This window comes from Zonotrichia albicollis, chromosome 3 (assembly GCF_047830755.1).
Source record: "Zonotrichia albicollis isolate bZonAlb1 chromosome 3, bZonAlb1.hap1, whole genome shotgun sequence".
Taxonomy (NCBI): Eukaryota; Metazoa; Chordata; class Aves; order Passeriformes; family Passerellidae; genus Zonotrichia; species Zonotrichia albicollis.
The window spans coordinates 10,237,715-10,250,455 of record NC_133821.1 but is presented as its reverse complement, the minus strand read 5'-3'; the positions used below and the strand labels follow the sequence as shown (position 1 = coordinate 10,250,455).

At 43.8% G+C, this 12,741-nt stretch overlaps 1 long non-coding RNA gene across 8 annotated transcripts in view; it reads left to right on the top strand.

Moving 5' to 3' along the window:
- LOC141728449 (uncharacterized) overlaps nucleotides 1-12,741 on the top strand; it is a 53,336-nt gene that overhangs the window by 23,640 nt on the left and 16,955 nt on the right. For 2 of the 8 annotated variants that reach the window (XR_012579360.1, XR_012579365.1), the window contains exons 1-3: nucleotides 2,545-4,055; nucleotides 7,161-7,251; nucleotides 10,931-12,124. This is a non-coding gene — a long non-coding RNA (uncharacterized LOC141728449). Of the gene's footprint in view, nucleotides 1-2,542; nucleotides 4,056-7,160; nucleotides 7,252-7,779; nucleotides 8,319-10,930; nucleotides 12,125-12,741 lie in introns of those variants that run through there. The other 6 variants (XR_012579359.1, XR_012579358.1, XR_012579364.1 and 3 more) reach the window with 6 other exon arrangements.

Here is a 12,741-nt window from a genome sequence, read left to right as displayed (position 1 = left end):
CCATAGCTGAGCAGAATTGCAGATTACACAAGCTTTCCTAGCTGCCAACAAAATGATGAATCAAGTTCACAGCACGAGTAGCCCATGAGGCAGAGCAGGAACTGCAGGAGAATGGTCCTGGAATGGTCCAGTTTACTAAAACCAGACTCTCACCTGCAGAGAGAGTCTGGTTTTAGTAAAAAGGTGGAAAAGCTCTTTGAGCTCCTGTGCCTGTAAATAAATCCCCCACGTGGGCAGGGGTCCCTGGGACAGTGAGGGCTGGGCAGGAGCGTGCCTGGGGACAGATGTGATTCCCCATATCTCGTTTGGGGTCAGCAGAGCCAAATAAGGCAATGGGAGGCAGGGAGAAGTGTCTGATAGTCCAGGCATGCTGCCTGCCAACAGAAAGCAGAGCTGCCCTGAAAGAGGATTTAGCCATTTGCCCTGCTGGATTTGAGATCCAGTGTTCTGCAGCAGGGAAATTGGAGTGGTTCATGCCTTAATCAGGATATTTTGGGTGCAAAGTGTTCCCCCTGTAGCCACTAAAGCCATGCAATGGGAGTTTTGCTGTAATGACTCTAATGAGGCCAAGATTTGACTGCACATCTTCTAATCCCACATTTCTGGGCTGATTCATGGCTCCATTTATTCCTCTTTGACCTTCTGGAGCCTGGAGGAGGCAGATTTGGCTTTTGGCCATATTTGTCAGCATTAGTAAAATCAGCATCTCTGAAACTTCTGGAGTTCTGAGTAGTTCAACAGAATATTTTAAGCACAAGGAATCTGGAAAACACTGATGTGCCTAAATTATTCTGTCTTTTAAAAAATGAGAAGTTTGAGAGCATTTTGGTGTAGAGTGTTTGGCTTGAAAGATGCCACCAGGAACTTCTTAGTGCTTGGTACATTTTGAGGAAAAAAGACTGGGAAGACAAATTCCAGTCCTGAAAACTGTGGAAACAATTGCATAATGAGACTGTAGTTAATAGTTGTTTGTAAATAGGCATTGTCTTAGTTCCAAAATCTCCCTTTAAATTTTTGGCTTGCAGCATTATTGTACCTGAAAGTAAAATATAATGGAGCTGAGCTTGACTTAGGTTCAGTGCTTTATTGGGCTAGAATAGGTGAGATTCCTCTTCCTAAAACGTTGAAGCAAGAAGGTCTTTGGAAATAAAGCTGTAGGGAGAAATTTGAAGCAAAACATGTGTGAATGACTTATAATCACTGCCAGTGCTTGGGAAAACTTTTTTTCTTTCTAGTAATTTTTAATAGCATTTATATTCCATTCTGAGGTACTGCTTTGTAATTTCAACACGCCAGTTTTGTTGTTTTATGGTAAAAATTTTTCACTCTTCGTTGAGAGATAATTTCCCCTTTCCCAGCTTTCTTTTTTCAGCCGGGAGCTGGAGCAGCTCGTTGCTGTCTGTGAGCCTTTGTAACCAATTGCAAAGCACCTTTAAAGCACACTCAAATCTCGTCAGCACCGCAGCTCTTTGTGAGGCGCCCCAGGACAGGACAGAAGATGCTCCTGCAGGAGTGCATGAGGTCATTTTATCGGTGTGCTGCCTTCTGAAGGGTGCTCGACCCTCTGAGGGGTGGGCTGAGGTGTCGCTGCTTCCCAGTGAGATTCAATTTCACTTTATCACCCCTTATGGACAGGGGATCCCTAACTGCCCTCCCCTGCCTTGGGAATCCTGTCCAGATCTCTGCTCCTGCAGGGAGCAAACCTGCTCCCACTGCTCCTGCCACTGAGCAGGAAAAGCCAAGGGATGGGTGGGAATTCCTGCAGAGCAGGAAAATCTTCAGGCTGGCCTGGGCTGGGTTTGAAATGGGTTCCACAGAACCAACCCACTGCCCCCTGAACATGGTGAATTCCATAGCACAGAAAAATGGCAGTGCCTGGAAAAGGAAAAGCTGATCTCCAGTTAACTGCTATGTGTTCAGCATCAGGCAAAAGAGGAAAAAAATCCAAATTTAACAGTAGCATGTTGCTCATCCAGAAAATTTTTGACTGGCTGCACCACAAACTGACTTTTTGAATCATCACACCAAGTACAGGGCTAAGTCTGCATGTAAGGCTCTGTCTGGGCCAAACTCCAAATTTCAGTTAGCTCCATGTTAAATTGGGTGCTGTCTGTTCTGGGCTTTTTTTCCACATATTGAATTTGTGCTGTCTTTAAATTACAGGATTTTTTCTGTAGCTTTATTTGTATAATATGTATAAATATTATATAAATAAATAGAATATTCGATAACTAATTGTAGTATCATGCTTTCCAATTTATATTTATATTTGGGGTTTTTACTGTGTCTTTAACTGGGAATTCTGTGACAGTAGTAATTGGATGAAAGTGGGAAGTTTGAGGACAGCCTGCAGCTAAAGAGGCACAGACACCTTCTGGCCCTCTCCAGGAAGCTCAGTCTTGTCTGGTACAATTTGGCTTTTTGAAACATTTTTCTGGTACTTGTAGGCTGAAAGTGATTTTGGTTACCATGTCTGGAAAGCACTGGGATGAAAATTACCCTGGAAAGTCCTTCTAAGACCTTTGCAAGTGAAGTTTTCCTTTGTCATATCATGAGAAAATGCTGTGTAAGAGAATGTTTGCACCTGCTGCGTCTCCCATAGCTATCCTGAGCTCAGCGCTGCATTTTGTGTTCCTATTTTTAAAAGGCATCTTGCTAAAAAGGTGCAGAGAATGTTCCCTCTGGAAGGGGAAGGGAACAGCAGGGCAGCTTTAGTGAACTTGGCACGCCTTGTATCAGCTGAGAGAGTGAAAGGAGGCAGATAAGAGAGCGGAATAAATTAGCATGGGCTTTGTCTGCACCACGCTGACTTGCAACTCGGAGGAAAAACTCTTTTTAAGTCTTTCATGTAGCTGTGAATCACCTGAGGGAGGGCTGGAATGCCGCTGAAGGAATTTATCTTACCTACTGCTTAAGATGGAGCAGATAAAGCTGAGGAAAATGCCTGGCTTGGCTTGCAAGGTTGGATAAGTGTGTGCAGAAGGAGATGGCAAAGCAGAGAGAGTGCACCAGCCCTGTGCTGCTGCCTGCCAGCTCCGGAGCCCCTTTACAGCAGCCCTGCCTGCAGAAAGAACCAGGGAGTTGGTGCAGCTTCCAGGAAGGCAGGGAAAACACAGAGGAGGGAGAGCCACACACAGCTCCTGTTTGGGCAAACTGTGTGTGATTGGGATGAGTGTGTTTGGGGAAAAGCAAAGTTCCAGCTCAGTGCTTCCTCCCCCCTCCCCAGTCTTTTTTAATACAACTCACTGCAGGGCTTGTCTGTGCTTAAACTTGCCTGCTTTAATTAAACTGATCATTTAAATTGATGTTAATACTTAAGTGTGTGCAAGCATTCAGTATTTAGTATCAGTTTTGTGTGCCTCAGTAAACTACAGAGCAGATTTAACCTGTTTGATGAATATTCCCAAATGTATTTGGAGTGTCTGAATTACCAGCAACCAGTTTTTCCCATTCTTTCAATTTGTGTGTGTGTAAATATTCTGTTTTGGGAAGTGTGTTGTGCTGCCAGTTCATTTGGGATTATTCATGGCTGCAGAGATTCATTCTGAAGCTCTGTAAGGAATAGGAAATCTTTTTGTGTCTTGGTCTTTGAGTCTTGTCTTGATTTATGTGGACTTCTGGGAACTGGGCAAAGACACTGGACTGGAATTCCAGGGAAAGGGAATTGCTTGCTTACTTTTGTCTGACATTTTGCAGTCTGTGTGCATATGAAGGATCTAGAATCTGTCATTGATTTCTCCTCCAGCATGAGACTGGCAAAGCTGCAGCTTGCTGCTTGGCAAAATGCTGATTGTGATGTCAGAGCACACACCCGCCCCATTTCCATGTGCATTGAAACATGGAAGTGGTAGCTGCATTAAATGAAGTGGCTTTTAAGGGAGAAAAGCAATAATGAATCTATATAAATGATACAGGACTCCTCTAAAAGGATCATAAAAATCTAAGAGGGGTAGGAGCGTGGGCTGTTTCAGCGGTGTGATTTAAGAGTGAGAATGCACAGGAGATGAAATATTTAGAGGGAGCTGGAAGCTTGGAGTGGCAATGAATATTATCAGGTGAGAGCAAATGTGGAGAATGTGAAAAAACTCTCAGCACTTGTGTTTGTAATAACGTGGGGGAGTTTTATACCTGTTTGTACTGACACGTTCATGTATCCAGTGTTAACCAGAAGTACAGAAAAGTGTTTTATAAAGTTCAGCTGCAGGGTGGCAGATGCACAGCAACAGAGGAGGAGAAAGGGAGCACTGGAAGAAGTTCTGGGTGGTGTGAGAGGAGTCATTCCAACGTGCAGGTGACAAACATCTTCCTCTTCTCTATTAACTTGACTGGAGGCTGTGATTTGCTTTTGTTTGTTGTACATTTAATGAGCTTTTCAGGAGGGAAACTGAGAGGAAGGCAGCTGGGAAAATTTTTGGTTTTAAATATGAACTACCCCAAGCTGTAGTGTGGGTTAGTCTGCCACCACCATCAAACATTATCGTTTTTCTTATGAGTACAGAAAATCCCCAGTAGGGCTGTGTCCCACAGCAGAGGTCTCATCCAGCAGAAAAGGCTTTGGAAAGGATCTGCACGTTTAACTTGCACACGAGGTAACTCCAACGTGCAGGGCTGGGAGCAGAGCTCAGCCCAGATCCTGGAATGCACAAAGCAGCTGTTTTGCCTATAAATACACCACGAGCCTCTCCTCGAGCGAGGCTTTTCTCACAGATACGCCGTGGAAATGAGCTGCCACTTTAACTGTTGGTGTTTGGAGCTGAACTCTGTGGTAGTGGCAGGATTCGCATTCTGATGTGTGAAAGTCACGCTGGCATCGAGTTTCAGCCTTGTCGCGCTGATGGAACCGCTTGTGCTGCAGGAGTTAAACCTGCCCGCCCTTCTCTTCCTAACCCCCAGTGCCACAGCTTTGTATCTGAGCTAGAGGGCAAAACCCCGCTGCACTTAGTCAGAAACACCTCCGTGCACCGCTGATTATTTTGTTTCTTCTCAACAAGATAGCCAATCCCAAACACGAAAAAAAAAAAGTTGTATTTAATAGTTCTTGGCATTCTTGTATTTCCTTTGTGGCTTCTGAGATTTTGTGCTCCCTTGGAGGTAAGTTTGAAAGTTGGTTCCTTCCAACCCAAAGCATTTTATTTTATATTTCTGTGATTTGTCTATCCAAATCGGTAATCCAATTCTTCCCTCTCTGCCTTAAGAAAACCAACCAACCAAAAAAAAAATCCACAGCTGTTGTTTTTCTCAATTAAAAACCCCCAAACAAAAATAAAAACAACCCCAATAAATACTTTAACCATAGTGGCTGTTCACACAGGCAGTTCAAGCCAGGTATTACTTCTGAATTTTATTTTATTACCCCAAAGAAGGTTCTTTAAGCTTTTCTTCTCAGTTTAGCCATTCAGATCTCAGAATGCAGCTTCCATGCTGGCAGCCCTGTCCTCAGAGGAGTGATTTGTTAATAGAATATCCAGTCTGTTATTTCCCTGACAAAAGAACCCCCCTTCTCTGCCACAACCCCTTGTGTCAGAGGTGTTAATGGCAGCACTTTTCTGATTACAGCTCTGCATTGGTTTAAAGGGTCTTGCAAATAAGTCTGATCTCCCTGCAATAAGGAGAGGATGAAATGGGCCAGGTTTCTGGCAGCACATTTTGCTGTGGGAAAGGGGATTGCTTCATTCTCTGTGTCCAGCCAGGCCCCTCTCCAGGCCAGCTTTGCTGGGATGGCAGCTGTGGCTTTTCCTGTTGGCCAGGGAGGGGACATTGAATGTTCTCCCTGCTGGTCCCTGCACAGAGGGGAACAGGCAGGGCCCAGGCTGGGTTCAGGGCAGAAACGATGCTCTGCTGATAAAGCAATGGGGTCTGCAGCCTCCAGGGAAACCTGCCAAAACCTTTCTCCAGCAACCGTGGGGATTAGCCAAAAATCAATAGTAAAGGCAGTCACCAGGGGAAGGGAAAATGCATCTTCAAGGGAAGCCAAATTCTGTCAATGCTCCCTGAGAGCAATCATGGCAGGATTTAGGGTAATTGTGAGGCAAATCACATTGAGGAAAATTGTTTGGAAAGAGACCCTGAGCTGACAATAAGGACCATATGTTCTTTCTTATCTCTGCAGAAGTGGCCATTTTTTAGCATAGTGACCCATGTGAGTGGCTGCCAGAGTTGATTTTTAGCATCTGCAAACACACTTGTAGTGAAAATAACAAATTGCCCTAAATGAATATGTCCCATCAGTTTTTGTGGCTTTAGCCTTGTTTCACCTCTACTGGACTGTGAAGTGTGTCATTGTAATCTGCAGCCTGCAGGAACATTGGGATAGATTTCCTGAAGTCAGTGGAACTCTCCCCATTTATGGCAGGAGTGATTTTGGCTCATCTGTTGCTGTTTTCTCCCTCCCAGGTGGGCTGGAGTGATGATGCCATCTCCTCTGTTGAACACCAGTTTGGTTTGTCTGTGCTTTAACACTTCCTCCTTCCAGAAATGCAGTGATTGCTCTGAGCACTGAAATCTCACTTTGGCTGCAGTGCTGTTCAATCAGGAATATCAGCTAGCAAAGGGAGCTCCCTAATTATGTCATTTAACTCTGCCTTAATAACTGGGCCTGGGTAGGACTTCAGAAACTCTGACTTTTGTTTCATTTCCAGGGGCAGGATTGGTGCTCAAGTCACTTCACTGCACTGTCCAGGAGCATCAGCCTTCAGGCTGCTATGTGTTTAGATTCACCATGAAAATGATAAGAAAAATACATCTACCTCCTCAAAACTGGTGACCTGTGAGGAATTTTTGTGACTTTTTAAAATGTCTGCTTCCACACAATGAGTGGGAGTTTATAGAATGTAAAACTGTGTTTTGGGGGACATCCACATGCTGTTAAAAAACCCTGCCAGTACATCTCAGAAGGGGCAAGGAATTGTGATTTATTTTATTTTATTTTGCCATGAGTGTATCAAATCCAACAAATGAGCAGCCAGCAGTGTGAGGAGCAGCTGCTCCATCCAGCTCTGCCTTCCCAGCCCTGTGCCATTAGCACTCCTCCTTCCCTTTGCCTTTCCTCCCTCTCTCCAGTGTTCATTTCAAAGGTTATTAAATGAAATCAATTTCAGCCTTCCCTTAGCCTAATGCTTTCCAGTTTTTCTCTTCCCTGGCTCATGTGGCTCATCCTACAGGGATATTCCTGTCTCCATTTTAACCAGCTCCTCGTTTGAAGTGCTTTCCTGAAGTCCAGGCTGATGAGAAAAGTGATTCCTCTAAATATAGGTAATAAAATAAATCTAATCAAAGGCACCTGCCTGGTTAGCTGAGAACTGGCCTTTTACAAATCAATGTTGTATTATATTGGATTAAGATTCAATATTCATTTGCCTGGGACACTTACCTACATTTTTGTTCTGTTTTTGGTGAGGGTGCAACCTTGAGAGAGTTAGGAATTTTTATTCAAGGAAATTCCAAGCTTGCTACCTCTGACTGTAGGAATTCTTTATGTTATATTATAAATATTAGGTGCATTAATTTCCTTCTTAATTGTGGAACTGTTGCTCATGTATCCTTAATTTAATTTATTCAGATTCCTTAATTTCACATAGGCCTAAATTACACCTGGATCTTGGCAGCCAGACAGAAAATTACTGATGCAATTTTAACACCTCAGTGTTTGACAGAGGATATTGCTGGCCCAAAGGATGTATTTTTAAATTATATTAAAAGAAATTCAAAATGCTTCTTTGTTTACTCAAAGGCATAAGGAGACCTGCAGGTAGGGTGTGAATCTGGGCTTTGCCATTTCCCTAATAGCAGCAGTTTTAATAAAACATTAAAACATTGATTAAGAGGTACTGTTTCTATTGAAAAGGACTGTTCATAATTCCTTTTCTTTCTCCCTGGGGGAATTGGTCACACTGTAGTATTTTTCTGAAGTAGAAGGTAAAAACACTGATAAAATCACTTTGGAATCAAGGCTAGGTCATTATTTAAATATATGATAGTGTGCCTATAAGGCTATTTTTACTGAGAATGTAACTTTTCCTACCTTAACCACTGAGATTTTCTACTCTTGGGAACTATTTCTGCACTGTAACTCTGAGCTCGGGGCTCACAGGTGCTGCTGCTCTGTGCTGGGATTAATCCTGGTGATTTTATCACATGCAAACCTCTCCTATGGAGCAAGGAGGGTTTGGATGAAGGTTCCAGAACCATTGAATTTGGTATCTTTTCTGGACAGAAGTGAGCAGGAAGGAGCCCATTTTTTTATCACTTCTGAGTGCAAAGGTGTGTCAGCAAAGTGAGGTGGATCAAAAATCAGACTATGGAGACCTTCCTATTTCAAGGTAGTGCTTGTCAGGCATAATGTTTTGGGGTATTTTTATGGCAAAATGTGAAAACTCATGGGTTTGTGATGGACAGGTGGCTTTTCCAGGTGGGTTCACCCAATTCCCAGCTGAAACTTATTCCTGAAGAAAGTCTTGCTGACTTTACCAACAGAAAATCACCTCTGTGGAGAGGATAAATTATGGTTCCATGAGACATATTGGATTTTGTTGTTATTGTTCTGATGAAAACCTGTATTGATCTTCTGCTATTCCTGTTTTAACTGAAGAAAAACTGTGTACTTTATGCATAGAAATATCCAAGAGGAAAAAAAGGGATTACTTGGAAATTCAAATGAAGGAAAGGTAATATAGCCAAAGTTTTTGCCATTACCTTAATTGTAATTGAATAGTGGTTGGAAAATCTGCCTTTAGTTCTTTCTAGAAATAGCAAGCAGGGGCACGTGCTGGCATGCAGCAGTAAAATTCTGCTCATTTCAAACTGCTCTTCCTGATTTTAACTGGTGCAAAATGGGGTTTATAAAAGCTCTGTAACACCAAAGCATTTTGAGGCTGTTTGTTCCTCACGAGGAACAAGACTGTATAAAAATTCACCTCAATTCTGCTGCTGCTCATTAATTTGATTTTGTTTTGCTTCTGGGGCCCATGTTCATCTGTTACAAAAATCTTAGCGTTTCCCTCATCTTCTCCTCCACAATTAGGAGTTATATTTCCTGTTCTGCTTTTATACCTGCTATCTGTTGATGTATAAAAGAGAAAAAAAAAATTTCTTCTGTTACTCTGTGAATGCTTCTCAGAGAAACAGGTTTAGTGCATAAGTGAAGAGATGGAAATTGTGTGTTTAGAAGTTTAACTTTTGATAGTATTAGAGAGAGTAAGCTGGAAAAAAACCAAATTAGTTACCCACTTCAAAAATCCCACTTTTAAATTATTTTTGAGATGAGATGAAGGGTTAACAGAATATAGTATTGATGGTGTGGATTATATCTGCTGGGTGTCTTTTGCTTTTTAGTAGATACTCTCAGAGAATTAAACGTGGCAGCTTGCCAACATTTCCACTTCTTGATGACATCAGTGGTAACAAATGGTTCGTGGTTCATTATTTATTTGACCTGCTGAGAAAACTGATTACTTGGAACAATACCACTGAGTTTGTCTCGTGCTGTGAATCCCATCTTAATGAAATATCTGTTCAAGGCATAGGTGAAGTGAAAGTTAGGTGTTCCTTCTTGGAATATTTGTGAGCTTTTGCATCCTTAAGAAAATATTTCCTCCATCACACCAAGTAAGTCTCTCTGCACAGTTGGTGCAGAATAATAAATAAACAGCATAAAGCCTAAGCATTTTTCTCCCCGCTGTGTTCCTCTTTAGCTCTGTGCCGTGCCCGTCCCAGGGCTGTCCCTGCAGCTCCCTCAGGCATGGCCGTCAGCAGAGGGGAGCTCGCAGTGCCACAGGCTCAGGGATTTGCTTTGGAACAGCCCCTCAGTCCTTGGCACCAGCTTCCCCCTAGTGGCTGCGATGCAGCTCTTGGTGGGCTTGATCCCAAAGAAATCCAGTTTGCATTTTCCCAGGGTACCCTGCACGTGCGAGGCCTGGCTGCCCAGCAGCCTCAGTGAGCGTTGGCAATGTGGATGGATGTTATTTCTACTTTAGGATGGAGGAGCAGAAAGTCACTGTCCTGCTATACCACAGAGGGTCAGAAAGGGAAACCTGAATCCTGTTTTCCTGCTCAATGGATTCTGAGTAGCCACTGTATTCACCCCTTTAAACTTTGTGTGCCAGCCTCCTGCTCATCAGAGAGGAAATTCCTAACCCTTTTCCATGTCTTCTCTTTCCCCCATAGCTGTTAGACCTATTCCTGAGAAGGAAACAGCAAAAGGAAGGAACATTTAAAATCCTAAAGCACTCTAGATGCCTGGCAGTGAGGCAATATCAATTATACATGTAGCTGTGTGTTTAGGAACTCAATAAAACTCTGCCATTTCTCAATGATCCAGAGGAACAGCTTGTTCTGTAAAAGGCATTTCTAACTAGAGGCAGGTATCAATTCCTGTATTGACTGGATTGATTCCTTCCTCTGCTAATGCATCTGCTGTGCTGATAAGGTGACTCTGACCTGTGACTGCACTTCTTTGGTGCAAGGGGTGAAGAAAAGTGTTTGTTCCCAGTGCTGTCAGTGTGCAGCCCCTGCTCATTGGTGCTTTGAAACACCAGTGGTGACAACAACTGACCGTCCCCAAAGTGCCTCACTTTTGCTCACTGAAGCAGCACAGCACTCTATTCTCATTTCTTCCATCACCCAAATACATTTAGAGAATGAAAGCAGTCAGTCTTGGATACTCCCTGATGTTATTTTTGTCTCTGACTACAAATGCCATTTGTTCAAAACTGCTGAGCTTTATGTCCTTGTGGGGATCCCCACACTGCAATGAGCTCCAGGCTCCCTCCCTGGGAAGCATTTGCCAGAGCTGCTGATGTGACCAAGCAGCTGGGAGGACCCCAGTGCAGGTGAATTCCAACCTTTGGAATTCCTTAAGGGAGTGGTTGGAGTGAGTGTGAAGTCAGTCTCGGGTTTTTTAAACATGGTTTATTTTTTTATTTTTATTTCAAAGGATTCCAGGTGTTTGAAGATGCTTGTAAATCATCCCAGCAGGAAGGCTGAGCATCAGAGCATTCTCATGGCCAGAATATTCCCCTGCAGCTCTGGGGAAGAGGGAGCTTGGGAAGGAATCCTAACGCAGAGATAAGAAGTGAAGAGCTACAGTCCAACCTCAGCTGAGGGGTGCAGAGAGCCCTGAGCATGAGACTTGCTGCAGGTCTGGAGGAGGATGGATGTGTTCCATCCCCACCCAGCTGGGGCTGCCTCAGGATGGAGCCAGCCCTGCCCTTGGCATGGGGAAGCACAGAGGGGATTTCATTAGCATTAATGGACTGGCCAAGGAAGAGCTCTGCGTGCTGACAAGATAATGCACAGCTTTAATATAGCAAATTCCTGCTGCTGCTGGGGGCTGCCCAGCTACAACATTCAGTTTCACTGTGTAAAATGAGTCCTGAGGAAGGTGTGGGTGAGATGCTGTTCCCTGTTTCCTCAAAGCACCCACTTCTCTGACAAGGACCAGACTTCCCACCTCCCTTTTTCAAATGATTGCTCAGACTCCTGATGCTGAGCAGAAAACATTTAAGCTGTTTTTTCACAATGAACATTTATAGGTGGTGTCTTTCCCCTTTCCCAGAGCAGAGTATTAATGACATTAGAGGACTCAAGAACCTGTCAGGAAGGGATTCTGGATGGAGAAGAGGTGCAAACCCAGAACAGCCAGATGTTCTTCTAAAATGGAGGAGTTAAAAAACCAAGCTCAAAAGGACAAAGAAAGCGAAAAAAGGGAGAAATTTAGATTGTGGAAAATGAGAAGCTGCTTATCAGGGGAAATGTGGGTGTGTGATGCCAGGGTGGGGCAGTTTTCTCTCCAGTTCCTGTGCTTCCTCTGAGGTGGTTTGACTTTAGAAATCTATAAAAGAAAGGTGACTTGTTGTTTGTTTCCTGTATTGGAAAAGATGGAATGGGAAGAGGGGACAGATTTTGCACCACTAATGTTGCAGGAGTAGAGACATTCCCTTACTGTCTGATATTGCTAACAACCTGAAATGACTTTTTAGCTTTTCCTAGGGAAAAATAGCAGGAATATCAAAGGATGATATTAGTTAGGAAAGAAGCAAGCAGCCTCAACATGAATTTTGTGTTTGCTGTGGTGTGAAGAGAAACACTGTGTTGGTGGTGGCAGTGAAGATGAATTCTGGGGATGCAGGTAAGATATCCCAATGCTTCCATGCTCTCCAGGGATGGCAGTCTGCAGCTCACAATCCTGCTCTGGGGCTAGGGGAATGGATAGAGGAAAAAACCCCAATCTCCAACAGGTCAGATCCTGAGAACTGAGTGGTAATTCCTACAAAGCCAGTGGTGGGGATCTCCCTGGGAATAAATGCTTGGAAATTGCTGTTGGGTGCTTTCCTGCCACACGTTCCTATTTTGTGAAGCTGGATCCAGGCCTGATCAGCAGCTGGCCACTGAGCACCTGCCCCAGTGCAAAATGGCCAAGTTTATCCAGAGAGCTGAGAAACTGCAACAAGTCACCCTCACTATCCTGACTGCAGAGTTTGCAGGGCTCTGGAGCTCTGGGATATGGCTGGAATTGTGCTCCAGGAAAATGGTACCCCTGGAACAGCTCTGTTAACCTCTAGCAGCCACTGAAAGCTGCAGTGCTGGCCCAGGCATTCAGTGCAAACAGAGCACAAGCTGCTGTAGCACATTTGTGCCAGGGTTTCCTGATTCCAAGTGCAGTCAGATACGGCCCAAAATGAACCATTGTTGTAACAATGACAAGAGAGGCTGGGGTGAAAATCATGTTATTTCCTTTGGAAAGAA